The following is a 27909-nucleotide window of genomic DNA, read 5'->3' as shown; positions in this document are numbered from 1 at the left end:
GCCCTCCAGCCTGGGCAACAAGAGCAAAACTCCATCTCAAAACAAAACAAAACAAACAAAAGAATCCAGCTGAGCATGGTGGCTCACACCTGTAATCTCAGCACTTTGAAAGGCTGAGGAAGGAGGATCACTTGAAACTGGGAGCTCAAGACTGCAATGAGCTATGATCATACCACTGCACTCCTGCCTGGGCGAAAGAGGGAGACTCTAACACAATAGAATTTCCAGTATAGCTCCCATTTCTAGCCCTGCTTCCCAACTGAGCTCACCACCTCTTTTCTCATTGAATACACAAGTTATAGAACCTCAAAACAAGAAGTAAATAATATAAAATCTTTAAACGGTGATTTAAGCCAGGTTTCCAACACAGAACTCCATGATTCCATCCACAAATTCTCTGCAGGCTCAGATTTTCCCTAAAGCCTGAAATTTCTATTTGTTCCAATAAGCCAAAATTATGAAAATACAATTAGTTAGAACTAACTCATCTGTTATGTCTCCATCCACAAAGATAAATGTGCATCTTTTTTTTTGAGACAGAGTCTCGCTTTGTCAGCCAGGCTAGAGTGCAGTGGCACGATCTTGGCTCACTGCAAGCTCCGCCTCCCAGGTTCATGCCATTCTCCTGCCTCAGCATCCCGAGTAGCTGGGACTACAGGTGCCCGCCACCACATCCGGCTAAATTTTTTGTATATTTTAGTAGAAACTGGGTTTCACCGTGTTAGCCAGGATGGTCTCGATCTCCTGACTTTGTGATCCGCCTGCCTTGGAGCTCACTGCAACCTCCACCTCCCAAAGTGCTGGAATCACAGGCGTGAGCCACTACGCCCGGCTGATTTTTGTATTTTTAGCAGAGACGGGGTTTTCACCATGTTGGCCAGGCTGGTCTTGAACTCCTGACCTCAGGTAACCCGCCTGCCTCGGCCTCCCAAAGTGCTGGGATTACAGGCATGAGTCACCGAACCTAGCCTTTTTTTTTTGGAGACAAGGTCTCTTTGTTATCCAGGCTGGAGTGCAGCGACACGATCTCAGCTCACTGCAGCCTCAACCTCCCCAGATTCAGGTGATCCTCTCACCTGAGCTTCCCAAATACCTGAGACTACAGTTGCATGCCACCATGCCTGGCTAATTTTTGTATTTTTTGTAGAGAAGAGGTTTTGCCATGTTACCCAGGCTGGTTCTCAACTCCTGGGCTCAAGTGATCTGCCTGCCTCGGCCTTCCAAAGTACTAGGATTACGAGCATGAGCCACTGTGCACGGTATCTTTCTCTTAATATAACTCTGCGAGGAAAAAAATAGGCCGGGCGCGCTGGCTCACGCCTGTAATCCCAGCACCTTGGGAGGCTGAGGCGGGTGGATCACTAAAAATCTCTACTTTAGGCGGGTCTCTACTAAAAACACAAAATTAGTCGGGCGTGGTGGCACGTGTCCGTAATCCCAGCTACTCGGGAGAATGAGGCAGGAGAATGGCTTGTACCCGGGAGGCGGATGTTGCAGTGAGCCAAGATCGTGCCATTGCACTCCACCTTGGGAAAGAGCAAAACTCCATCTCAAAAAAAAAGAAAAAAAAAACCCGGCTGGGCGCGGTGGCTCACGCCTGTAATCCCAGCACTTTGGGAGGCTGAGGCGGATGGATCACCAGGTCAGGATCTGGCCAACATGGTGAAACCGTGTTTCTACTAAAAACACAAAAAAATTAGCCGGGTGTGGTGGCACACACCTGTAGTCCCAGCTACTCAGGAGGCTGAGGCAGGAGAACGGCTTGAACTAGGGAGGCAGAGGTTGCAGTGAGTCGAGACTGCGCCACCGCACTCCAGCCTGGCAACAGAGCAAGACTCTGTCTCAAAAAACAAAACAAAACAAAACACCCATAACATTAAAACCCATGTATGCCTATTGTTCCATTATTGGAACGCTAAGCATGTGGGAGTTATTTATATCCTACTTCTCAAGATCATTGCCAAGGTCTGATTTTTTCAAATTCAAAAAATTGCAATCTCAGACATAAATGGGTTAAAAGAAACAAACACACAAAAAACCCCATAATCACAGCTACTTACAAATGTTTTGGTTTTCCTTATGTCCTTCTAGTCTTTATCTAAATGAATACTCTTTCCAAAAAACACTAATTTACAAAGGGATCTAGTAGCAAAAATGAACTTTTTTTTTTTTGAGACAGAGTCTGGCTCTGTAGCCCAGGCTGGAGTGCAGTCGCACAATCTCGGCTCACTGCAAGCTCCACCTCGCAGGTTCATGCCATTCTCTTGCCTCAGCCTCCCGAGTAGCTGGGACTACAGGCGCCCACCACCACGCTCGGCTAATTTTTTGTATTTTTAGTAGAGACGGGGTTTCACCATGTTAGCCAGGTTGGTCTCGATCTCCTGACCTCGTGATCTGCCCACCTTGGCCTTCCAAAGTGCTGGGATTACAGGCGTGAGTCACCATGCCCGGCTTTCTCTTTTTTTTTTTTAAATTGAGACAGAGTCTCACTGTCGCCCAGGCTGGAGTTCTGTGGGACAATTTCAGCTCACTGCACCCTCCACCTCCCAGGTTCACACCATTCTCCTGCCTCAGCCTCCCGAAGAGCTGGGACTATAGGCATGCGCAACCACGCCCGGCTAATTTAGCCAGGATGGTCTCCATCTCCTGACCTCATGTTCTGCCCGCCTCAGCCTCCCAAAGTGCTGGGATTACAGGTGTGAGCCACCATGCCCAGCCAAACTTCTCTTACACTTGTTTACTATTTGTATTTCTTTTTGTGTAAATATGTTTACCAACTTAACTCCAACATCTCACAAAATGGGTGATGAGCAACTAACCTTCCTTCCTTGCTTCTCCTTTCCTCCCTCTCTTTTTTTTTTTTTTTTTTTGAGACCAAGAGTCTCTCTCTGTTGCCTAGGCTGGAGCGCAGTACCACGATCTCAGCTGACTGCAGCTCTGTCTCCCGGGTTCAAGCAATTCTCCTGTCTTAGCCCTCTGAGTAGCTGGGACTATAGGCGCACACCACCATGCCCAGCTAATTTTTGTATTTTTAGCAGAGACGGGGTTTCACCCCGTTGGCCAGTCTGGTCTTGAACTCCTGACCTCAGGAGATCTGCCCGCCTCTGCCTCCCAAAGTGCTGGGATTACAGGTGTGTCACTGCACCCAGCCACAATTGTCTTTCTAAAATAAAGAACCATGGGCTTCCTAAAATGAATGGCAGTATTACCACTGTTTTTACCCGTCGAGTCAGTAAGTTTTTCTTTAATACTCTTCCCTTTCCTCTCCTTCCAAGTTACTTTTTTTTTTTTTTTTTTTGAGACAAGAGTCTCTCTCTGTCGCCCAGGCTGGAGCGCAGTACTGCGATTGCTGCAGCCTTCGTCTCCCGGATTCAAGCAATTCTCCTGCCTTAGCCTCCCGAGTAGCTGGGACTAAAGGTGCACACCACCATGCCCAACCAATTTTTGTCATTTTTAGGAGAGATGGGGTTTCACCATGTTGGCCAGCCTGGTCTCCAACTCCTGACCTCAGGTGATTCACCCATCTCGGCCTCCCAAAGTGCTGGGATTACAGGCGTGAGCCACCATGCCTGGCCACAAGTTATCCATTCTTACTCTCAGTGAAATGTCAAATAATTCCTGGGGGATGACTGTGGTCTGAGAAACATTTTGAAAACATTATTCCTCATTTCTGTAATGGGTCACACATTCTCTAGGCAAGCCCCCTCCCCAGCAGCTATGTATTAACAAAGCATTTAGGACTGGCTTACAATGTTACAGAGTACAATACTCCACCAGAGAAATTAAGATCATTTCAAGAAGTAGAAGGCAGGTTCTGGAATTAACATTTCTAAATAGAATATGTCACTACCAATTGTGGTCTCACTGTGAAGAAAAGCCGGTTTTTGCTCCACTGAAGTTTCCTTTCTCCTGAACCATTATTATTATTATTATTATTATTTGAGACAGAGTCTTGCTCTGTCTCCCAGGCTGGAGTGCAGTGGCATGATCTCAGCTCACTGCAAGCTCTGCCTCCCAGGTTCACGCCATTCTCCTGCCTCAGCCTCCCGAGACTACAGGCGCCCGCCACCACGCCCGGCTAATTTTTTTATTTTTAGTGGAGACATGGCCTCACCATGCTAGCCAGGATGGTCTCAATCTCCCGACCTTGTGATCCACCCACCTCAGCCTCCCAAAGTGCTGGGATTACAGGCATGAGCCACCACGCCCAGCCCTGAACCATTATTTTATCTATTTTTTCTTGAATGGCTTCTTAAATTATTTTTTTAAAGAATGCTGCAATTCATGGAAGCCCATAATTCAAAAGGATTCACTTACTCACACACAAAAAACCCTGGAGATCTGCAGAGGGGCCCCTCAGTCTTCAGAACTGATCAGTGCACAAGGGAGGAAATGGTCTACACAAGGGACCTGAATAGGTGCCTAAAATTCAGGACATAGGGCCGGGAGCGATGGCTCATGCCTGTAATCCTAGCACTTTGGAAGGCCAAGGCGGGTGTATCACCTAAGGCCAGGAGTTTGAGACCAACCTGGCCAACATGGCGAAACCCTATCTCTACTAAAAATACAAGAATTAGCCGGGTGTGGTGGCATGTGCCTGTAATCCCAGCTACTTGGAGGCTGAGGCAGGATAATCACCTGAACCCGGGGAGCAGAGGTTGCAGTGAGCCGAGATGGCGCCACTTCACTCAAGCGTGGGTGAAAGAGCAAGACTCAGTCTCAGAAAAAAAAAAAAAATTTTTTTTTTCAGGACCTGTCTTCTCTGGCTTCCCTGCTTCTGAAAACAAACTCGGTTATAGCGTAAGGGCTGAGAGTCTGAGATTCAGCTGTGAATGGCTCTTATGAATAAAAAATCATTTCTCCATACTCCATCTACAAATAGAAAATGACATGGAAGCACAAGTCAAGTGGTGGAGATGGGTAGAGGCCAAATATCTCAATGTCTTTTGCTAATTAGTAAAGCCCCAATTTTTCATTACTATTTTTTTGAGACTGGGTCTCACCATCACCCAGGTTGGAGTGCAGTGGCATGATCGCAGCTCACTGCAACCTCCACCTCTTGGGTTCAAATGATTCTCCTGCCTCAGCCTCCTAAGTAGCTGGGATCCAACTGATTTATATGTACTTTTATACTTAATATCTTCGTGAATACATCCTAAATGCCTTGTCAACTCAAGTTGAGTTTGTATCTATAAATTCTAGGAGGTGGTATTGTTAGGTCACAGGCAATGTAAATCTGCATGGGTTTTGCTTTGTACTGTCATTTGATTTTCAAAAAAGGCACTAGTAATTTACAGTGCCTGGCAATGAATGTATACTTAAAACAACTTCACCTCCACCTCTTCAGCACTGGCATTATGCTCCTTTACTAAATGCAAAATGGCATTTCAAAATCATGTCAATTGTATGTTTCTAAGACAGTAGGATACGTTCCCCCTCATATATCCAACCTCTTTGTGGGTTATTTCCATCCTTTTACCTCTCTGTCTACAGAAGGTACTCTTGATATAGTATAGGCATTGATTATTTGACATTTAATATAAACATCTCAGTTTATTTTACTGACTTCCTTCAAATTTTATTATTTTTATAGAATCGTATCAATTCTTTAAAAAATTAGAAGGTTTAAAAAGTTGTTTTTTTCTAAAGTGGCTTCTATTTTTTAAAAAGAATACTGCAATTCATGGTAGCCCATAATTCAAAAGGATTCACTCACACAAAGAAAACTTGAATACTGAAGAAAATCATGTTTGCTTATATAACATTTATTAGAAATCAAATGTGCTATTTTCAGTCTATTTTCCAAATAACTTTGACACAAATCTACCTTGTCTTACACTAGAAAACAGAATTTTAAAAATGGGCTGGCATCAACATGGTAATAAATTACATAATTCTCTCTCAAATTCTTATCTCAAGAGTTTTCTATAGGTTATATCCAAACAGAATCAAATTAACACCGCGTTTTTCTTTTTTTTTTTTTTTTTTTTTTTGAGGCGGAGTCTTGCTCTGTTGCCCAGGCTGGAGTGCAGTGGCCGGATCTCAGCTCACTGCAAGCTCCGCCTCCCGGGTTCACGCCATTCTCCTGCCTCAGCCTCCCGAGTAGCTGGGACTACAGGCACCGCCACCGCGCCTGGCTAATTTTTTTTTTTTGTATTTTTTAGTAGAGACGGGGTTTCACCATGTGAGCCAGGATGGTCTCGATCTCCTGACCTCGCGATCCACCCGTCTCGGCCTCCCAAAGTGCTGGGATTACAGGCTTGAGCCACCGCGCCCGGCCAACACCGCGTTTTTCTGTAAAACAGAATTCATAGTTTTGTTTTTTGTTTTCTGAGACAGAGTGTCGCTCTGTCACCCAGGCTGGAGTGCAATGGCGAAGTCTCAGCTCACTGCAACCTCTGCCTCCTGGGTTCAAGCAATTCTCCTGCCTCAGCTTCCCAAGTAGCTGGGATTACAGCCTCTTGCCACCACGCCTGGCTAATTTTTCTATTTTTAGTAGACATAGGGTTTTACCATGTTATCCAGGCCGGTCTCGAACTCCTGACCTCAACTGATCCCTCTGCCTCAGCCTCCCAAAGTGCTAGGATTACAGATGTGAGCCACCATGCCCAGCCGAATTCATAGGATTTTTGAAGATCGAATGTAATGAACACTATTTGAATTATTTCAGCAGGTAGATTCTAATATTAAACTCATTTTAAAGATGAGGAAATTAGGTTTAAAATTTTATAATTTGCCGGCCAGGCACAGTGGCTCACGCCTGTAATCCCAGCACTTTGGGAGGCCGAGGCGTGCGGATCACCTGAAGTCAGGAGTTCGAGACCAGCCTGACCAAGACGGAGAAACCCGCCTCCACTAAAAATACAAAATTAGCCAGGCATGGTGGTGTATGCCTGTAATCCCAGCTACTTGAGAGGCTGAGGCAGGAGAATCGCTTGAACCAGGAAGTCGGAGGTTGCAGTGAGCTGAGATCTCACCACAGCACTCCAGCCTGATGACAGAGCAAGACTCCATCACAGAAAGAAAGGAAAAAAGAAACTTTATAATTTGCCGACCAGGCGCAGTGGTTCACTCCTGCAATCCTAGCACTTTGGGAAGCCGAGGCGGGCGGATCACCTGAAGTCAGGAGTTCAAGACCAGCCTGACCAAGATGGAGAAATCCTATCTACTAAAAATACAAAATTAGCCAGGTGTGATGGTGCAGGCCTGTAATCCTAGCTACTTGGGAGGCTGAGGCAGGAGAATCACTTGAACTCAGGAGGCAGAGGTTGCAGTGAGCCAAGATCGTGCCATTGCACCCCAGCCTGGGCAACAAGAGCGAAACTCCATCTCAAAAAAACCCAAAAACCAAAAAACTTTATTATTTGCCTAAAATCATCTACTTATTAAGTAATGAAGCCAGAATTAGAAGTCAGGCAGGCTTGCACTAGAGTTTGGGCTCTTTCTTGACCACTCACTAGTAAAGAATTACATTACAGGCCAGGCGTGGTGGCTCAAGCCTGTAATCCCAGCACTTTGGGAGGCCGAGACGGGCGGATCACAAGGTCAGGAGATCAAGACCATCCTGGCTAACACGGTGAAACCCTGTCTCTACTAAAAAATACAAAAAACTAGCCGGGCGAGGTGGTGGGTGCCTGTAGTCCCAGCTACTCGGGAGGGTGAAGCAGGAGAATGGTGTAAACCCAGGAGGCGGAGCTTGCAGTGAGCTGAGATCCGGCCACTGCTCTCCAGCCCGGGCGACAGAGCGAGACTCCATCTCAAAAAAAAAAAAAAAAAAAAAAAAAAGAATTACATTACAGATGGAATTATGTACAGGTTCTATGTGACCCTAATCCCAATCTTTAGGATCAGAGCTGTGAAAGAAACGCACAAGGCTGGGCACGGTGGCTCATGCCTGTAATCCCAGTACTTTGGGAGGCCCAGGTGGGTGGATCACCTGAAATCAGGAGTTTGAGACCAGCCTGGCCACCATGGTAAAACCCCCTCTCTACTAAAAATACAAAAATTAGCTGGGCGTGGTGGCAGGCACCTATAATCCCAGCTACTCAGGAGGCTGAGGCTAAGACTGGAGAATCGCTTGAACCCGGGAGGTGGTGGTTGCAGTGAGCCAAGATCACGCCATTGCACTCCAGCCTGTGCAACAAGAGTGAAACTCTGTCTCCAAAAAAAAAAAAAAAAAAAAAAAAAAAAGAAACGCACAAACACCAGAAAGAAAATAAATTTCAGAGTTTAAGATCTTAAAATGTAAAATGGAATGAAGGTTTAAAAGCGAAATAAAACAAGCTTTCTTCATACCTGGGGAGGAAGGAATAAATGGTATCTTTGACAAAAATTATTTAATTAAGAAGGATAATTTATTTGGGCATTGAGAATAGGAAGATCACAAAAACACTATTAATTTAAAAATTCACTTTTAAGTGTATCTTTGGAAAAGTCTCTAATAGTCTCATGTTTTAAAAAAAAAAAAAAGGCCAGGCACGGTGGCTCACATCTGTAATCCCAGCACTTTGGGAGGCTGAGGCAGGCGGATCACGAGGTCAGGAGTTCAAGACCAGCCTGGCCAACATGGTGAAATCCAGTCTCTACTAAAAATACAAAAATTAGCCAGGCCTGGTGGCAGGTGCCTGTAATCCCAGCTACTCGGGAGGCTGAGGCAGGAGAATTGCTTCAACCCGGAAGGCGGACGTTGCAGTGAGCCAAGATCATACCACTGCACTCCAGCCTGGGCAATACAGCAAAAGAGCAAAACTCCATCTGGGGGTGTGGGGCGGGAAGAAGCTGGCTGGGAGTGATGGCTTACGCCTGTAATACCAGCACTTTGGGAGGCTGAGATGGGTGGAACACTTCAGCTCAGGAGTTCAAGACCAGCCTGGACAAGATGGCGAGACCCCATCTCTATTTAAAAAAAGAAAACAAAAAACAAAACCTCTCAAGTTTTTCAAATCAAGCACTAAAAACCCCCCATTAACTTGCGTCCTGTTTTTACTATTTTACTGTGGTAGAATACACATAAAATGTACTATCTTATTAAGTGTACAGTTGAAGTATTAAATACATTCATAGCATTATCAACCATCACCACTACCTCCAGAAGTGTTTTCATCTTGTAAAACTGAAACTCTAGACCTAGAAACAGTAACTCCCCATTCCCAGCCCCTGGCAATTACCATTCTACTTTCTCTACGGTTTTGACTACCTAATTATCTCATATAAATGGAATTATGTATTTCTCTTTTTGTGTCTGGCTTATTTCACTCAGCATAATGTGTTCAAGGTTTATCTACGTTATAGCATGTGTCAGAATTTCCTTCCTTCGGCCGGGCGCGGTGGCTCATGCCTGTAATCCCAGCACTCTGGGAGGCTGAGGCAGGCAGATCACGAGGTCAGGAGATCGAGACCATCCTGGTTAACACAGTGAAACTCCCTCTCTACTAAAAATACAAAAAATTAGCCGGGTGCGGTGGCGGGCGCCTGTAGTCCCAGCCACTCAGGAGGCAGAGCTTGCAGTGAGCCGAGATCACGCCACTGCACTCCAGCCTGGGTGACAGAGAGAGATTCCATCTCAAAAAAGTAAAAAATAAAAAATAAAACAAAAAGAATTTCCTTCCTTTTTAAGGCTGAATAAATATTCCATAGTATGTACATACCACGTTTTTCTAATCCATTCATCTGTTGACAGACACCTGGGTTGTCTACAACTCTGGCCACTGTGAATAATGCTGTTACGAACATGGGTGAACAAATCATTCAATTCAATTTTTTTTTTTTTTTGAGGCAGAATCTCTCCTCGTCAGCTAGGCTGTAGTGCAGTGGCATGATCTCAGCTCAGTGTAACCTCTGCCTCCCAGGTTCAAGTGATTCTCCTGCCTCAGCCTCCCAAGTAGCCAGGATTATAGGCATGCACCACCACACCTGGCTGATCATTCAGTTCTTTTGTTTTAACATCCAGAAGTGGAATTGCTCCATCATACGGTAATTTTTAATTGGTGGAGGAACATTACACTGTTTTCCACAGTGGCCAATTTTTTTTGTATTTTTAGTAGAAACAGGGTTTCACCATGTTGGCCAGGCTGGTCTCGAACTCCTGACCTCAGGTGATCCGTCTGCCTCAGCCTCCCAAAGTGCTGGGATTACAGGCGTGAGCCACGGCGCCTGGGCGAAAAGTGATTCTTAACCTTGAATTTTGTGAAACTAAGCAAGCAATGGACTAGAAGGCAAGAGATTCTAATCCCAGAATGTAATCCATGCACTTCAGAAATAAGTTCTTTCCATATCCTAATTTCTGTAATAAATGAAAAATATCAAGTTAGATGATTTCTAAAACCTCTTCCATTTACATCTGATGAAAACTATCTCAGAGTAAAATTTACCAAACTGATAAATTATGTGGAACTTAAAACTCTAGGGATAGGAAAAAAGCAAAGTATTGGCAGTAAAATTAAACAATATAACAAGATGTCAAAATTTTAAAAAGGCACTCCCCAAACAATCATTTCAGAAAATTTGTGGTTGAACTAAACTAAAAAAATTCAATATTGACTCACTGTAATTCCAAAGTAGGTATTAACAATCTAGGCATCCCAGCTCATGAGCTGAGCAATCCACTAAGAATCGCGCTAGTGACTCATACCCCTGAACGCGACTGCTTTATGTGCAGAGACAAGGAATCAATTAAAGGGTTTACAATGAAGTGTTGTTTAACTGGAACGTTTTAAGTGGAAGTTAATTCCACATGAGTGATAATAGATGTTTAATAACTAGCTAGTGACAATTTCTAAGCAAAAGCATTATGGCAGCTAAACAGCAAATAGTAATCTATGTGCTACAAACATGAAAACAACTTGTTTTCAAAAGAGCTCTTGGCTATGAACAATATTTGAAAAACCTAAAATATAATTTGTGTTGAATCAAATCATAAAACCTCATGGAGAGAGTAGTTTGAGATCTTGGCTGTATCAACCAATGAGGAAACAAAAGGCACCATTGTGGGTTGAAGTGCCAATTTTCGCTGGCAAAAAGCCATTCTATTTGAATGTAAGAACCTTCAGGAACCAGCTGGAGAAGTATGAGGAACCTGGGATAGGGATAATATATTCATTCACAACATATCCTAAGTGGAACTGTCTTCATGCAAAGAGGACAATATTGGAACATATGTCCAAAACAGCCTAAGATTAGGTCAAACCAACTGTTCTGAACAACCCTCAGTCTAGAAAAACGAACATGTCTAAGACAAAAATAAATGTATGATTTTCCAATATGACTACGTTTAAGATACACAATTTCTTTTTAAAAACCCATACCATCAGCTGGGTACGGTGGCTCATGCCTGTAATCCCAGCACTTTGGGAGGCTAAGGCAGGCGGATCACCTGAGGTCAGGAGTTCGGGACCAGCCCGACCAACATTGGCGAAATCCTGTCTCTACTAAAAATACAAAATTAGTGGACGTGGTGGCATGTGCCTGTAATCCCAGCCACTCGGGAAGCTGAGGCAGGAGAATCGTTTGCACTCGGGAGGTGGAGGTTGCAGTGAGCCAAGATCGCACTCCAGCCTGGGCAACAAGAGGGAAACTGTTTCAAAAAAAACCAAAAAAACAAAAAAACACCCATACCATCATACACCAATGGTGTCATCTGGTACAACTTTTCTGGAAGGCATCTTTGCAATAGTTATCAAGAACTTTAAAGTGCTTATATCCTTTAATCAATAATTCCACATTTAGTAATTTACCCTAAACAAATGCAGGGCATTTATTATAAGAAACGTATATAATTCATGGTATAACCTCCATAATGGAATATTGTACAAACCATTATGGGGGAAATAGGGAGTAACTGCTAATGGGTATCAGGTTTCTTATTGACAGAATAAAAATATTCTAAAATTAGGCTGTGGTGGCTCACGCCTATAAATAATCCCAGCACTTTGGGAGGCTAAGGTGGGTGAATCACCTGAGGTCAGGAGTTCAAAACCAACCTGACCAACATGGTGAAACTCCATCTCTACTAAAAATATAAAAAATTAGCTGGACGTCGTGGCAGGCACCTGTAGTCTCAGCTACTCGGGAGGCTAAGGCAGGAGAATCACTTGAAACCAGGAGGCAGAGGTTGCACGGAACCAAGATCATGCCATTGCACTCCAGCCTGGGCAACAAGAGCAAAATTCCATCTCGAGGAAAAAAAAAAAGAGTCCGGCTTCAGTGAATTGTATGATAGAGCCACTTAATAAAAATAGAGTACACTGAAGAAAGTCTAGGTGTGGGGCCAAGATCAAGGGCTCACTTTGGACAATGCAATTCAAATTACCTCCTCTGAGTATCTCTGTGGAGATGTTGAACAGGCAGCCAGGATCAAAAAAGAGGTCTGGTTACAGATAAAAATGTGGCAGTATTCAAAATATATATGGTAACCGAAGCGACAGAATGGATAATTTCAGGAAGGAAAATTTTGAATCCAAATAAACATTTACTCTGGATGGGCAATTAAGAATTCCAAGTCCACGAATGACTCAAGGGGAATTCCTAAAAATAGGGTTCAGCTCTAATTTACTCTGAACATTCCCAAAAGGAATGTTATCACTCATTAGTTAAGTAATAACAATCAAGCCAAAACTGATAAATAATACACAGATGTGGATGAAAATAATCTCTATAACTATTTGGGAGTTGAATATAGTTTAGAGATTAGATGATAAGAATAGGGGTGTGTGAAGTTTATCCCATTTATATAGAGGAAAAACATCAAAACTTATTCTGAAACCCTATGCATTTCTTTTTTTTTTTTTTTTTTTTTAAGATGGAGTCTTGCTCTGTCACTAGGCTTGAGTGCAGTGGTGTGATCTTGGCTCACTGCAACCTCTGGGTTCAAGTGATTCTCCTGCCTCAGTCTCCCGAGTAGCTGTGACTACAGGTGTGTGCCACCATGCCTGGCTAATTTTTGTATTTTTAGTAGAGACGGGGTTTCACCATGTTGGCCAGGATGGTCTCTATCTCTTGACCTCATGATCCCCCCCGCCTCGGCCTCCCAAAGTTCTAGGATTACAGGCATGAATCACCGTGCCTGGCCTCTTTCTTCTTCTTTTTTTTTTTTTTAAATTTCTTATTTTTGTAGAGACAGGGTCTCATCATATTGCCCAGGTTGGTCTTGAACTCCTGGGCTCAATCAATCCTCCTGCCTTGACCTCCCGAAGTGCTGTGATTACTGTTATGAGGCACCATGCCTGGCACCTTTTTCCTTTTTTTTTTTTTTTTTTTTTTTAGATGGAGTCTTGTACTGTCACCTAGCCTGGAGTGCAGTGGCACGATCTCGGCTCACTGCAACCTCCGCCTCACAGGTTCAAGCGATTCTTCTGCTTCAGCCTCCCAAGTAGCTGGGACTATAGGCGTGCGCCACCACACCTGGCTAATTTTTCGTATTTTTAGTATAGACGGGGTTTCACAGTGTTAGCCAGGATGGTCTCGATCTCCTCATCTCATGACCTGCCTACCTTGGCCTCCCAAAGTGATGGGATTACAAGGTGTGAGCCACTGTGCCTGGCTCTTTCTTCTTTTTTCGAGACAGAGTCTTGCTCTGTCGCCAGGGTGGAGTGCAGTGGCACGATCTCGGCTCACTGCAACCTCCGCCTCCTGGGTTCAAGCAATTCCCCTGCCTCAGCCTCCAGAGTAGTTGGGACTACAGGCGCGCGCCACTACTCCCAGCTAATTTTTTGTATTTTAGTAGAGACAGGGTTTCACTATGTTGTCCAAGATGGTCTTGAACTCCTGATCTCGTGATCCGCCTGCCTTGGCCTCCCAGAGTGCTGGGTTTACAGGTATGAGCCGCCATGCCTGGCCTCTTTTCTTTTTTCTTTTTTTTTTTTTTTTTTTGAGACGGAGTCTCGCTCTGTCACCCAGGCTGGAGTGCAGGGGCGCAATCTCGGCTCGCTGCAAGCTCCGCCTCCCGGGTTGACAACCTGGCCTCTTTTCTTTTTGCAAATAGAGACTGTCCCACTCTGTCAACCAGGGTGGAGTGCATGGTATGATCGCAACTCACTGTAGCCTTCAACTTCTGGGCTCAAAAAACCCTCCTGCCTCATCCTCCCGAGTAGCTGAAACCACAGATGTATGCCACCACATCCAGCTAATTTTCAAATTACTTTTTGCAGAGACAGGGCCCTCACTATGTTGCCCAGGGTGGCCTCAAACTCCTGGGCTCAAGGTATCCTCTAGCCTCAGCCTCCGAAAGTGCTGGGATTACATGAGTGCCACCGAACTCCAGACTGGGTGACAGAGTGAGGCTCTGTCTCAAAAAAAAAAAAACCAGTCAAATTAGCCAGGCGTGGCAGCGTGTGCCTGTAGTCCCAACTACTTGGGAGGCTGAGGCAGGAGAATTGCTTGAACCCAGGAGGCAGAGGTTGTAGTGAGCTGAGATCGCACCACTGCAACTCCAGCCTGGATGACAGAACAGACTCTGTCTTAAAAGAAAAAAAAAAAAAGTCAAGTGCAATAGTGAGAAAGGGGAAAAGAAAGAGTCCAACTATTTGTTTTGTTTTGTTTTAATCAAGTGCTTGTATGCTTTGGGGGGAAAAAAAAGGAGCCAGGTGCCTTGGTCTGTAATCCCCATATTTGAGAAGCCAAGAGGACTGCTTGAGCCCAGGAGTTCAAGACCAGCCTGGGCAACACAAGAAGACCCTGTCTCTACAAAAAAATTTTTTTAAATTAACTGGGCGTGATGGCAGTGTGGGCCTGTGGTCCCAGCTACTAGTGATGCTGTGGTGAAAAGATCTCTTGAGAGCACCACTACACTTTAGCTTGGGCAACAGAACAAGACTCTGTCTCAATTATTTAAAAAAAAAAAAAAAAAGGGCTGGGCACAGTGGTTCACGCCTATAATCCCAGCACTTCGGGAGATGGAGGCGGGTGGATCACCTGAGGTCAGGAGACCAGCCTGACCAACATGGAGAAACCCTGCCTCTACCAATACAAAATTAGCCAGGCATGGTGGGGCATGCCTGTAATCCCAGCTACTTGGGAGGCTGAGGCAAGAGAATCTTGGCCGGGCGCGGTGGCTCAAGCCTGTAATCCCAGCACTTTGGGAGGCCGAGACGGGCGGATCACGAGGTCAGGAGATCGAGACCATCCTGGCTAACCCGGTGAAACCCCGTCTCTACTAAAAAATACAAGAAACTAGCCGGGCGAGGTGGCGGGCGCCTGTAGTCCCAGCTACTCGGGAGGCTGAGGCAGGAGAATGGCGTAAACCCGGGAGGCGGAGCTTGCAGTGAGCTGAGATCCGGCCACTGCACTCCAGCCTGGGCGACAGAGCAAGACTCCGTCTCAAAAAAAAAAAAAGAGAATCTTGAACTCAGGGGGCAGAGGTTGTGGTGAGCCGAGATTGCACCACTGCACTTCAGCCTAGGCAACAAGAGCAAAACTCCGTCTCAAAAAAATAAAAGGGCCAGGCACAGTGGTTCACGCCTGTAAACCCAGCATTTTGAGAGGCTGAGGTGACCTGAGGTCAGGAGCTTGAGACCAGCCTAGCCAACATGGTGAAACCCTTTATCTACTAAAAATACAAAAATTAGCCGGGCATGGTGGCACACACCTATAATCCCAGCTTCTCAAGAGGCTGAAGCAGGAGAATTGCTTGAACCTAGGAGGCAGAGGTTACAGTGAGCCAAGATCCTGCCACTGCACTCCAGTCTGGGTGACAGAGTGAGGCTCAGTCTCAAAAAAAAAAAAAAAGTTGAATGACTTAATGGGCACCAGAATGCTTTTGTCCAAATTGTGCTGGTATTACAAGCAATATAGCCTCAAAGAACAAAGCTTCAACTGAGAGCTGGAGAAGAATTCATTTCCCAGAATACTTCATTTCTTTCTCTCTCTTTTTTTTGAGATAGAGTCTCACTCTGTCACCCAGGCTGGAATGCAGTGATGCGATCTTGGCTAACTGCAACCTCCACCTCCCAGGTTCAAGCCATTTTCCTGCCTCAGCCTCCTGAGTAGCTGGGATTACAGACGTCTGCCACCACACCCAGCTAATTTTTTGTATTTTTAGTAGAGATGGGGTTTACACCATGTTGGCCAGGCTGGTCTTGAACTCCTGACCTCAGGTGATCCACCCGCCTCGGCCTCCCAAAGTGCTGGGATTACAAGCATGAGCCACCACTCCTGGCCCCATTTCATTTCTTTAGAAGTAAAATGCTACCTGCAAAGAGATAATCATATCCTTGTTTTAGGAAAACTCTTTGGGCAACATATTCCACAGGTCTGAAAGATAAACCTTTACTGCCAAGGAGTGCTCTCAGCCAACTACAGTACTTGTAAAATTCAAGAATGTATAACTGTATGCCAGCCAGTACTAACAGGTCATTCATTCTTTGGAGTTGTAGAAAATAGCAATGCTCAAACGCCCAGCTAGTTTTTTGTACTTAAAATTTTTTGTATTAAATCTTAAAAAATATTTTTAAAAATACATTTTAATAGGTCCTTATTTCAACACAAGCTGAACTCATCAGCTATAGTAGTACCTTTGAAAAACAACTGTTGCCACTCAGCTGATATTAACAGCTCAGAACTGTTTTCTCTGTCTAAATTTCAGGTTAATGATACCAGCCAAAATCTATCTTCTCATACCTATTCTCAAAGGAATGGTCTTACAAAAATAATAATCTGGTCGAGTGTGGTGGCTCACCCAAGGTCAAGAGTTGGAGACCAGCCTGACCAACATGGTGAAACCCTGTTTCTACTAAAAAATACAAAATTAGCTGGGCGTGGTGGGGCATCCCTGTAAACCCAGCTACTTGGGAGGCTGAGGCACGAGAATCGCTTGAACCTGGGAGGTGGAGGTTGCAGTGAGCCAAGATAGCGCCACTGCACTCCAGCCTGGGCAACAAGAGCTAAACTCCATCTCAAAAAAATAAAATAAAATAAAATAAATCCTACTTTTTCTTTGCCTAATTTTTTATCAAATATTTTGAACAGAAGCCACATGTATTTCTACACTACAATAAAAGCATAAGTTCAGAAATAAGTAATCATACCCCCTAGTCAAGCTTAACTATAGGAAAGAAGGACAGGACAGGAAAGGAGGGGAAAAAACAACTTAGCTGGGTATACTTGGGAGGCTGAGGCAGGAGGATGATTTGAGCCCAGGAATTTGAGGCTGCAGTGTACTATGACAGCCTGGGCAACTTCACAACGTCTTGTCTTAAAAAAAAAAAAAAGAAAGAAAGAAAGAAAAAGGAAAAAGAAAAAAGGACACACCTCACCAATTTTGAAATGTGAACGAAATGCAAATAAAGCAATAGTTTTTTGGAACTCATCACTTTGCATTGAATTAGGCATGGAACAAACACTACTCATTTGTTGAGATAATGATGCTCTGGATTTAAATTACATATCCTGTATTCTAAGATCCTCATTACTGAACTGATAGGCAAGCCTGGACCTGGGGGGAAGTGGACTAATCAGAAACAGCACCCTGCATTCCTTCCCTTTGGCTGACTTATACAAATAAAAGAATAAAATTTAATTGACAAAGGATAACAGCTTATAAGTAAGATTGTTATGTTGGAGATGTGTTAACTTAAGTCCTTTGAATTAAAAGCTAAAACTCAGTTTTACCTTCATGAATTGATTAGAGAGAAAATTACCAGGTCCTTTGCTCTTTTTTAAGAGAATTGTGGTGGCTACCTGGTAGAAAACAATTCTTAAGTCACACAACCTCAAAAGTTAAAAGTGCTAACTTTTGAAAAGGAGGTTTGAAATGCTTTGGAAAAATGCACAACAGTTGAAGCAGTAAATAATATTAAGCCATTACAAATCAGGACAAGTATTAACAGACCTTGCATATAACTTCTATGTATCTCTTCAATACGCCCTTTGCCTACAGCACTCAGGGCACAAAAATCTGGGGAAAACTTAAAACTAAGATCTGTTTATCGGAGCTTTTTACCTTCTACCTAGAAGAGCTCGTGTTTCTTTAATTCTGCCATTACACAGTACTTAAGACATCCAAAGCAACTGCAGTGATACAACTCTATGCTAAGTTTTTAAAAAGATCAGTAAACTTAACCCACAACTCACGGTATTTTAACCAGGAGTTCTGGAAGTAAGGGTATTTTTCTGTTTTTTTCCATACCCTCTGAGGTTGAAATTTTTTTACTCTTTATAATACCTAATAATACCTAAACCCTCCCTAGGGAGAAATATTTTACTCCTAAATGACATTATTAACGTATTTTTCTACAGATATTAATGTACTGGAGATATGCTGTTTCCTGCTTATCAGGAAATTAAAATCCCTTTATGTAGTTTGATTTTTTATAGCGCTTTCATATACTCACTTGAACGTGTACACGACACAAACATACAACAAATTTAGACTTATCAGGCATACCCTCAGCCAGAACTTATTCAAACTTACTCGATTTCACATCGTCTTGATGTTAACAAAATTAAGCATGAGCACAATGAAATCCATATTACTGCCAGTTCTCAATGAACAAAAAGAAAAACCAAATTCGCCCATTTCGCAAGGCAAAAGTACTCCCAATCAGACAATCGCAAAAAAAGAAAAAAAATCTCAACCATACATTCACGTAAATCTTTTCAACTCAGAGCCCCAAACGCAGTCGACAACCACACAACTGCCCACAATCACAGCGGTAGCGCCTACTCTTAATTTTGAAGCTAGAGACTTAAGGATACACACACACACACACACACACACACACACACACACACACACACACACACACACGTCCTCTAAAGTTTGACAAAGTGGGGGAAAAGTCATTTTAAGTAAAGAAAACGAGTTAATCAGGAGGCGATGAGCCCAGTCCTTCCGCCCCGCTTTCCCGCTTCCAGCCCTCGAACTAACCCTCCTCTAACCCCCGAGAGGCAGGAGTTCTAGCGGGAAGATGCGAAAAGCGGCCGGAGACTCAGGGACCGAAGTCGGGGAGACAAAGAGCAGCCCGCGAAGCGCCCGGGTGGCGAGGGGCGGCCCGGCTCCGCCCTGCGCCCCTAACCGCCCGGGTAGTTGTCGGCACCGCCAGGGCGCCGCCAAGTGCGCGCCACCTCTGCCTGGGCTCCCCGACAGTCCCCCGACAACTCCGCGGCCCAGGACACCCCCGAGCCGTTTCCCTCCGGATTTGGGAGCCGCGCGCTTGGGGACAAAGAGGGAGGGTGCGCCGGGGGCAGCGGCAGGACGCGGGCCGGCGACGCCCCTCCGGACTCGGCGGGAACCCCTCGGCGGCGCCCCCCTCCTTCCCCCCGCTCCGGCCGCGCTCTTCCCCGGACCTCCGGAGGTGCTCCTCGGCCCATCTTCGGGCTCCCCACGAGTTCTCCCGCCTCCCCCTGGGACCCCGCCCCTGGCCCGCTTCTCCTCAGCCGGCCCTGCGGCCGCCCCTCACCCGGCGGCGGGTTCCCCCGGAGCCGCCTCCTCCGCCGGGCCTCGGCCCGTCCCGCCGGCCGCGGCCTCATGTGCCCAGCGTCGCCATCGCCTTCGCCTTCACCCTCGCCTCTCCTCCACCTCCTCCGCCGCTGCCGCCTTCGCCTCAGTCTCCAGCCGAGGCAGAAGCCGCTCCCGCCGCCGCCGCCTCCCGCTCCCGCTCCCGCCGCCGGGACCCGCGGGAAGGCGCCTGCGCACTGCGCGCTGCGGTGGGGGCGGGGGCATCCCGCCGCGGCCCGGGAGCGGGGGGCGCGCGGCACGTGGCGCTCGAGTGGGAGGGGGCGCCCCAGAACGCGCGGGAAGCGACGGGAGCGCCAACTTTCCGCGGTCGAGTCCTCGCCGTGCTCTCGGATAGTCTGGGACGCGGGGGAGGCGCGGCGCGCGTGTGAGTCACCCGCGTGGAGTCTGGACCCCGGGTGGGCGCAGACTTCGCTCCGGGCAGTTCATTCCTCCAAGCTGATTTTCGGGCGAGAGTCCCCTGCTAGCCGCGCCTCAGTTTGAGCTGGCCGCTAACGGCGCCGTGGGTTCTCGCCTTACCTGGGTATCCTGGGTTGGTTCAGCGGGCCCAGAGTTGTCTTCTGCGCGCTCCGCCGAGGCCTTGGTCCATTGTAGCATGGGATGCTAATGTCTCCTCCTAGGTTCTGCTCTACAATTCCTCGAGGATCTAGCGGGCCCTGGGTGGATCTAGCTACCCTAGCGTCTTTGAGTCAGGGCTCTTAGAAGTGCTCTAGATACTTTTCAGGTCCTGAACTTCTCGGATTAGCAAGACCCTAATAGGCTATTTCCTCTTAACTCTTTGCATCCCAGCAGGGTCCCATTCAGAGGACTTGGGAAAATTTTTCATGCATAGGAATCCCCAGTTTTAAAATGCCCAGTAGGAAACCGAAAATTCTCCAAATGCTTTAAGTAGAGTGAGACTGTGGCTACTAAAGGAAGGCTTAGTAAAGAGATGGGCGACCTCTGGAATTATCTCATCTGAGCATCAGAATGCCGATGGATAGGCTTTTATTATTTTGCCCTTTTGACCAGAGGAAATTAAGCGCTAACAAGTGAGGTTACTTGCTGAAAGTCAAACTCCCCAACCCAAAGCCAAGCCCTAAGGGCTGGCCGCAGAGTGGAAAACTTGAAGGCTAGGCATCTAATGCACTGACCAGTTTTTTGTGGCCAGTATGGTGTTTTCAAAAAATATGAATTAATTACCAAAATATTAAAATCCAGATTTCTGGCCTTCCTAAAAAGTCAAAACGTGCTTACTTTGAGCTGCTCTTTTCACATGGCAGCTCCTCTTGAGTCACCTTGTCCGGGTAGGCAATGTCCCCACTCAGCTACTTAAATCATTTCATGACCTGCTTGGCCTAGGAGCATTTAAGTACTTCTCCCTGTGATTGCTGTAGTCTGTCCCCACGTCTTATCACATTGCCTCTCTACAGATGTATTTAAAATGACAAGTGTAGGATGGATGCGGTGGCTCAAGCCTGTAATTCCAGCACTTTGGGAGGCCTAGGCAGATGGATTGCTTGAGCCCAGGGGTTCCAGACCAGCCTGGGCAATATGGCAAAACCCCCATCTCTACAAAAAATATAAAAATTAGCCGGGTGTGGTGACACGCACCTGTGATCCTAGCTACTCCAAGCATGAGGTGGGACGATCGCTCAAGCCCGGCAAGGCTGCGGTAAGCTGAGATCGTGCCACTGCACTCCAGCCTGAGCGACAGAGTGAGACCCTGTCTCAAAACACTAAGTGAAAAAAATAAAATGACCAGGGTGGAAACCCTGAAAATACCTGGAAATAATAATAAATAACATGTAACTAAAATAACACAGTAAACAACATCATTGTACCTGTTGAATAAAATATTAAAATTCTCACAGCCTGCAACTGTAAACTAGTACAAATCACTTTGTTGTTGTTGTTGTTGTTGTTGTGACAGAGTCTCACTCCGTCACCCAGGCTGGAGTGCAGTGGGGTGATCTCGGCTCACTGCAATGTCCACCTCCCAGGTTCAAGAGATTCTACTACCTCAGCCTCCGGAGTAGCTGGGAATACAGGCACCCGCCACCATGCCTGGCTAATTTTTGTATTTTTAGTAGAAATGGGGTTTCACCATGTTGGCCAGGCTGGTCTCAAATCCTGACCTCAAGTGATCTCCCCGCCTTGGCCTCCCAAAGAGCTGGGATTACAGACATGAGCCACCGAACCCAGCGGACTATGCAAAACTGGCAATATCTACTGTTGAGGCTCAGAAAATGATATCCCAGGGTGTGGTGGCTGTAGTCCCAGCTACTCAGGAGACTGCAGTGAGCTATGATTATGCCACTACACTCCAGCCTAGAAGACAGAGCAAGACCCCATCTCTTTAAAAAAGAAGGAAAGGGCCGGGCGCGGTGGCTCACGCCTGTAATCCCAGCACTTTGGGAGGCCGAGGCGGGCGGATCACAAGGTCAGGAGATCGAGACCATGGTGAAACCCCGTCTCTACTAAAAAATAGAAAAAAAATTAGCCGGGCGCAGTGGCGGGCGCCTGTAGTCCCAGCTACTCGGGAGGCTGAGGTAGGAGAATGGCGTGAACCCGGGAGGCGGAGCTTGCAGTGAGCCGAGATTGCGCCACTGCACTCCAGCCTGGGCGACAGAGCGAGACTCCGTCTCAAAAAAAAAAAAAAAAAAAAAAGAAGGAAAGGCCGGGCGCGGTGGCTCAAGCCTGTAATCCCAGCACTTAGGGAGGCCGAGACGGGCGGATCACGAGGTCAGGAGATCGAGACCATCCTGGCTAACACGGTGAAACCCCGTCTCTACTAAAAATACAAAAAACTAGCCGGGCGAGGTGGCGGGCGCCTGTAGTCCCAGCTACTCGGGAGGCTGAGGCAGGAGAATGGCGTGAACCCGGGAGGCGGAGCTTGCAGTGAGCTGAGATCCGGCCACTGCACTCCAGCCCGGGATACAGAGCAAGACTCCGTCTCAAAAAACAAAAAAAAAAAGAAGGAAAGAAAACAATGTCCCAAAGTATGGAGCTTTGGTGTGCTGAGTGCTTTGAACTAAAGGAGATTGGAAGGCCTCAGAAGCAAAGTCTCTCTCTGACCTTCTCCTGCCCTCCTGTCTCCCGCCCCTTTCTCCCTGAAGCGAGTCATAGAAATAAAATTTCCTCTTCCCCAAGGCAGGTCACAGAAACTAGAACCCCTCTCCCCCAAAGCAAGCCATGAAACCAGAAAGGTCACTTTCCCCCTCTCTCTTCCCCCTTGAAGACCCTCATTCCAGAGGAACCAGGAAGGAATACCCTGGAGGAAGGAATGTTACACTGGGAGGCCAAGAAGAATTTGAACCGACAAGCCTTGTTGGGTTCCCCGCTCAGTCTGTTAAATTACATCATACCCCTTTTGTCTGATCACATTTCTACACGGCGTGTCCATTCTGCATTGAACCTAAGCACAAAAGCCGACAATTGTCCTTGGGTCTTGAGATTTTTTTGTTTTGTTTTGTTTTGTTTTGAGACAGAATCTCACTCTCTCGCCCAGGCTGGAGTGCAGTGGCACAATCTCCACTCACTGCAAGCTCTGCCTCCCAGGTTCACTGGCCATTCTCCCACCTCAGCCTCCCGTGTAGCTGGGACTACAGGCGCCTGCCACCGCGCCCAGCTAATTTTTGTATTTTTAGTAGAGACGGGGTTTCACCGTGTTAGCCAGGATGGTCTTGATCTCCTGACCTCAGGATCCACCCGTCTCGGCCTCCCAAAATGCTGGGATTACAGGCGTGAGCCACCGCGCCCGGCCTTGTTTTGCTTTTTTTGGTGAAACAGGGTCTCTCTCCATCGCCCAGGCTGAAGTGCAGTGGCATGATCTCAGCTCACTGCAACTTCCGCCTCCCAGATTTAACTGATTCTCATGCCTCACCCTCCCAAGCAGCTGGGACTACAGGCGCACATCACCACGCCTGGATAACTTTTTGTATTTTTTGTAGGGATGGGGTTTCACCGTGTTGGCCAGGCTGGTCTCGAACTCCTGATCCGCCTGCCTCAGGTGAGCCGCCTGCCTCAGCCTCCCAAAGTGCTGGGATTACAGGTGTGAGCCACCGCACCCGGCCCTTTGAGGTCTTCTATTTTTATTCTTTTCTGAGACAGAGTCTCACTCTGTCACCCAGGCTGGAGTGCAGTAGTGCAGTCTCAGCTCACTGCAACCTCCGCCTCCCAGGTTCACGCGATTCTCCTGCCTCAGCCTCCCAAGTAGCTGGGACTACAGGTGTCCGCCACCATGTCCACCTAATTTTTTTTGTATTTTTAGTAGAGACTGGTTTTCACTATGTTGGCCAGGCTGGTCTTGAACTTCTGACCTCCTGATCCACCCGCCTCAGCCTCCCAAAGTGCTGGGATTACAGGCGTGAGCCACCGCACCTGGCCCTTTGAGGTCTTCATTTCTGAAGGCTCTTGTGTTACATAAAACTTTGGTTAAATAACTTGGTTATGCCCTTCTCTTGTTAATCTGGCTTTTGTTATAGGAGTGTCAGCTATGAGCCTTATAATGGATGAGGAAAGGTATCACACCTTTCCGCCACTACACTACTAAAGCTGAACCTATGAATATACTATGACTTTGGAATTCTATGGCAATTCCACAAAAATGTGTACAAATGTTCACCAAAATACTTGTCCTAGAGTATTCATAGCAGCACTATTTATAATAAGCCAAAAAACTAGAAACTACCCAAAATGCCTGTCAACCATAGAATGGCTAGATAAATTGTGTTATGTTCACATAATAGTACATTATGCTGCAATGAATATGAACAATCTACATTTACACACAAGATGGATCTCACAAAAGTTTCCATTTACAAAAAGTTCAAAAACAGGCAAAACAGGCCAGGTGCAGTGACTCATGCCTGTTACCCCAGCACTTAGGGAGGCCAAGGTGGGCGGATCATTTGAGCTCAGTAGTTCAAGACCAGCCTTGGCAACGTGGCAAAACCTTACCTCTACAAAAAATACAAAAATTAGCCAGGCATGGTGGCACGTGTCTGGAGTCTCAGCTACTCCAGAGGCTGAGGTGGGAGGATCACTTGAGCCTGGGGAAGTTGACGCTGCAGTGAGCTGTGATCACGCCACTGCACCACTGCATTCCAGCCTGAGTGACCGAGCAAGACCTTGTTTAAAAACAAAAACAAAAACAAAAAAACAGGCAAAACTAATCCATGCAGTTACAAGGACAGTTGGCCGGGTGCGGAGGCTCACACCTATAATCCCAGCACTTTGGGAGGCCAAGACAGGTGGATCATGAGGTCAGGAGATGGAGACCATCCTGGCTAACACAGTGAAACCCCATCTGTACTAAAAATACAAAAAAATTTAGCCAGGCATGGTGGCGGGCGCCTGTAGTCCCAGCTACTGGGGAGGCTGAGGCAGGAGAATGGCATGAACTCGGGAGGCGGAGCTTGCAGTGAGCCGAGATTGTGCACTCCAGCCTGGGCAACAGAGTGAGCTCTGTCTCTAAATAAATAAATAAATAAAATAATTTTTAAAAGCCGGGCACGGTGGCTCACGCCTGTAATCCCAGCACTTTGGGAGGCTGAGGCGGGCGGATCACGAGGTCAGGAGATCGAGACCATCCTAGCTAATACGGCGAAACCCCATCTCTATCAAAAATACAAAAAATTAGCCGGGCGTGGTGAGCGGGTGCCTCATAGTCCCAGCTACTCGAAAGACTGAGGCAGGAGAATCACTTGAACCTGGGAGGCAGAGGTTGCAGTGAGTTGAGATTGTGCCACTGCACTCCAGCCTGGGCGACAGAGTGAGACTCCGTCTCAAAACAAAACCAAACAAACAAAAAAAGAAGTAAGGACAGTTGGCCGGACGTGGTGGCTCATGCCTGTAATCCCAGCACTCTGGGAGGCTGAGGTGAGCAGATCACCTGAGGTCAGGAGTTCGAGACCAGCCTGGCTAACATGGTGAAAACCCATTTCTACTTAAAATACAAAAAAATCAGCTGGGTGTGGTGGCGCACGCCTATAATCCCAGCTACTCAGGAGGCTGAGGGCAGGAGAATTGCTTGAACCCAGTAGGTAGAGGTTGCAGTGAGCTGAGATCGTGCCACAAGGGCACCAAGAGGGGCAACAAGAGTGAAACTAAAAAAAAAAAAAAGCAGCAGCAGCAAGGATAAGCCGGATGCAGTGGCTCACACCTGTAATCCCAGCACTAAACCCCATCTCTACTAAAAATACAAAAATTAGCTGGGTGTGGTAGCACATGCCTGTAATTCCAGCTACTCGGCAGGCTGAGCCAGGATAATTGCTTGAACCAGGGAGTCAGAGGTTGCAGTGAGCGGAGATTGTGCCACTGCACTACAGCTGGGTATAGAGCAAGGCTCCGTCTCAGAAAAAAAAAAAAAAAAAGAAGAAGAAGAAGAAGTAAGGACAGTGGGCTGGGCACAGTGGCTCACGCCTGTAATCCCAGCACTCTGAGAGGGTGAGGCAGGTGAATCACCTGAGGTCAGGAGTTTGAGACCAGCCTGGCTCACATGGTGAAACCCCATTTCTACCAAAAATACAAAAAATTAGCTGGGCATGGTGGTGTGTGCCTGTAATCCCAGCTACTTGGGAGGGTGGCAGAGCTTACAGTAAGCTGAGATTGCACCACTGCACTCCAGCCTGGGGACAGAGCAAGACTTGGTCTCAAAAAAAAAGAAAGAAAAAGAAAAAGATAGTGCGCTGGGCGCAGTGCCTCACGCCTGTAATCCCAACATTTTGGGAAGACAAGGCAGGTGGATCACCTGAGGTCAGGAGTTCGAGACCAGCCTGACCAATATGGTGAAACTCTGTCTCTACTAAAGATACAAAAATTAGCTAGGCGTGGCGCATGTGCCTGTGAGAACTGCTTGAACCCAGGAGGCAGGGGTTGCAGTGGGGCAAGATCCCACCACTGCACTCCAGCCTGAGTGACAGAGCAAGACTCTATCTCAAAAAGAAGTAAGGATAGTGGTTACCTGGCAGGCAGAATAGTTAGTGGAAGGGAGCATGATGGGGTTTTAAGGGGGCTTGTCCTGTTCTGTTGAAATTGCCTTTGCAAAAATCATGACAGTGAGAAAAATCTGACACAGGCTGGGGACAGTAGCTCACGCCTGTAATCCCAAGCATTTTGGGAGGCCAAGTTGGGTGGATCACCTAAGATCAGGAGTTCAAGACCAGCCTGGCCAACATGGTGAAACCCCGTCTCTACTAAAAATACAAAAAAAGACAGGGTGCGGTGGCTCACACCTGTAATCCCAGCACTTTGGGAGGCTGAGGCGGGTGGATCACCTGAGGTCAGGAGTTCGAGACCAGCCTGGCCAACATGGCGAGACCCTGTCTCTACTAAAAATACAAAAAATTAGCCAGGCGTGGTGGCGGGCATCTATAGTCTCAGCTACTCAGGAGGCTGAGGCAGGAGAATTGCTTGAACCCAGGAGGTGGAGGTTGCATGAGCCAAGATTGCGCCATTGCACTCCAGCCCGGGTGACAGAGCAAGACTCTGTCTAAAATAAATATATAAATAAAATAAAATAAAAGTAGCCAGGAGTGGTTGCACATGCCTGTAATCCCAGCTACTTAGCATGAGAATCGCTTGAACCTGGGAGGCGGAGCTTGCAGAGAGCAAAGATCTTGCCACTGTACTCTAGCCTGGGCAAAAAAGAGAGACTGTCTCAAAAAACAACAGAAAGAAAAATCTGACACAGGAAAATTACAACAGTGAAAGAGATCTGATCTAACTGACTCTATCTTACTTTTAAACTCCAAACTGCCTTTGTTCATTCCTGGGAATAGGCTGAGTTCATGGGAGGAATTGACTTTATAGTTTAATTTGGAAACAAAGATGATAACAGTCTCTTCCCAAAATAAATCCCCTCTTTGCCTGGGGAACAGACTGCCTTTGTAAAACTAGCAAATCAGCCACAAGATTAGAAATTAGGGGTCAGCAGTCATGCAGCCAGAGGCCATAAGATTCCTAACATCTCCAATTGCTCCTTTGCTCCTATGGATGATATTACTATTATAAAACACAATATTGCCCAGCATGGTGGCTCATGCATGTAATCCCAATGCTTTGAGAGGCCAGGGTGAGTGGAGCACATGGGCCCAGGAGTTCGATACCAGCTTGGGCAATATGGTGAAACCCTGTTTTTACAAAAGAAATACAAAAATAGCTGGGCTTGGTGGTATGCATCTGTAGTCCCAGATACTTGGGAGGCAGAGCAGGGAGGATCTCCTAAGCCCAGGGAGGTCGAGGCTGCAGTGAGCCATGATCACACCACTGTACCCAGCCTGGGCGACAGAGTGACAGCCTGTCTCAAAAAAAAAAAAGAAAAAAAAAGAAAAAGAAAAATCCTGAGATTGGTATGAGATATTTTTTTCAGATCCTGCATTCTGAGGCACCAGCTGGTACCACCCAGATCAGTAAACTGGCTCAACTAGTTCTGGATCCCACCCAGGAATAGAAGACAGCTTCAACCCCCTATGATTTCA

The 27909-nt window shown here is 46.6% G+C and overlaps 1 protein-coding gene across 2 annotated transcripts in view; it reads right to left on the bottom strand.

The window, feature by feature from the left end:
- Positions 1-20112, bottom strand: part of GJC1 (gap junction protein gamma 1) — a 31269-nt gene extending 11157 nt beyond the window's left edge. Inside the window, exon 1 of one of the 2 annotated variants that reach the window (XM_008012394.3) lies at positions 19967-20112. The gene's annotated coding sequence lies outside the window, so the exon portion shown is untranslated. Of the gene's footprint in view, positions 1-19391; positions 19744-19966 lie in introns of those variants that run through there. The other variant, XM_008012392.3, reaches the window with a different exon arrangement.
- Positions 20113-27909: the final 7797 nt, after the last annotated feature.

The sequence above is a fragment of the Chlorocebus sabaeus genome, chromosome 16 (genome assembly GCF_047675955.1).
Source record: "Chlorocebus sabaeus isolate Y175 chromosome 16, mChlSab1.0.hap1, whole genome shotgun sequence".
Taxonomy (NCBI): Eukaryota; Metazoa; Chordata; class Mammalia; order Primates; family Cercopithecidae; genus Chlorocebus; species Chlorocebus sabaeus.
This window is presented reverse-complemented; position numbering and strand designations above follow the sequence as displayed.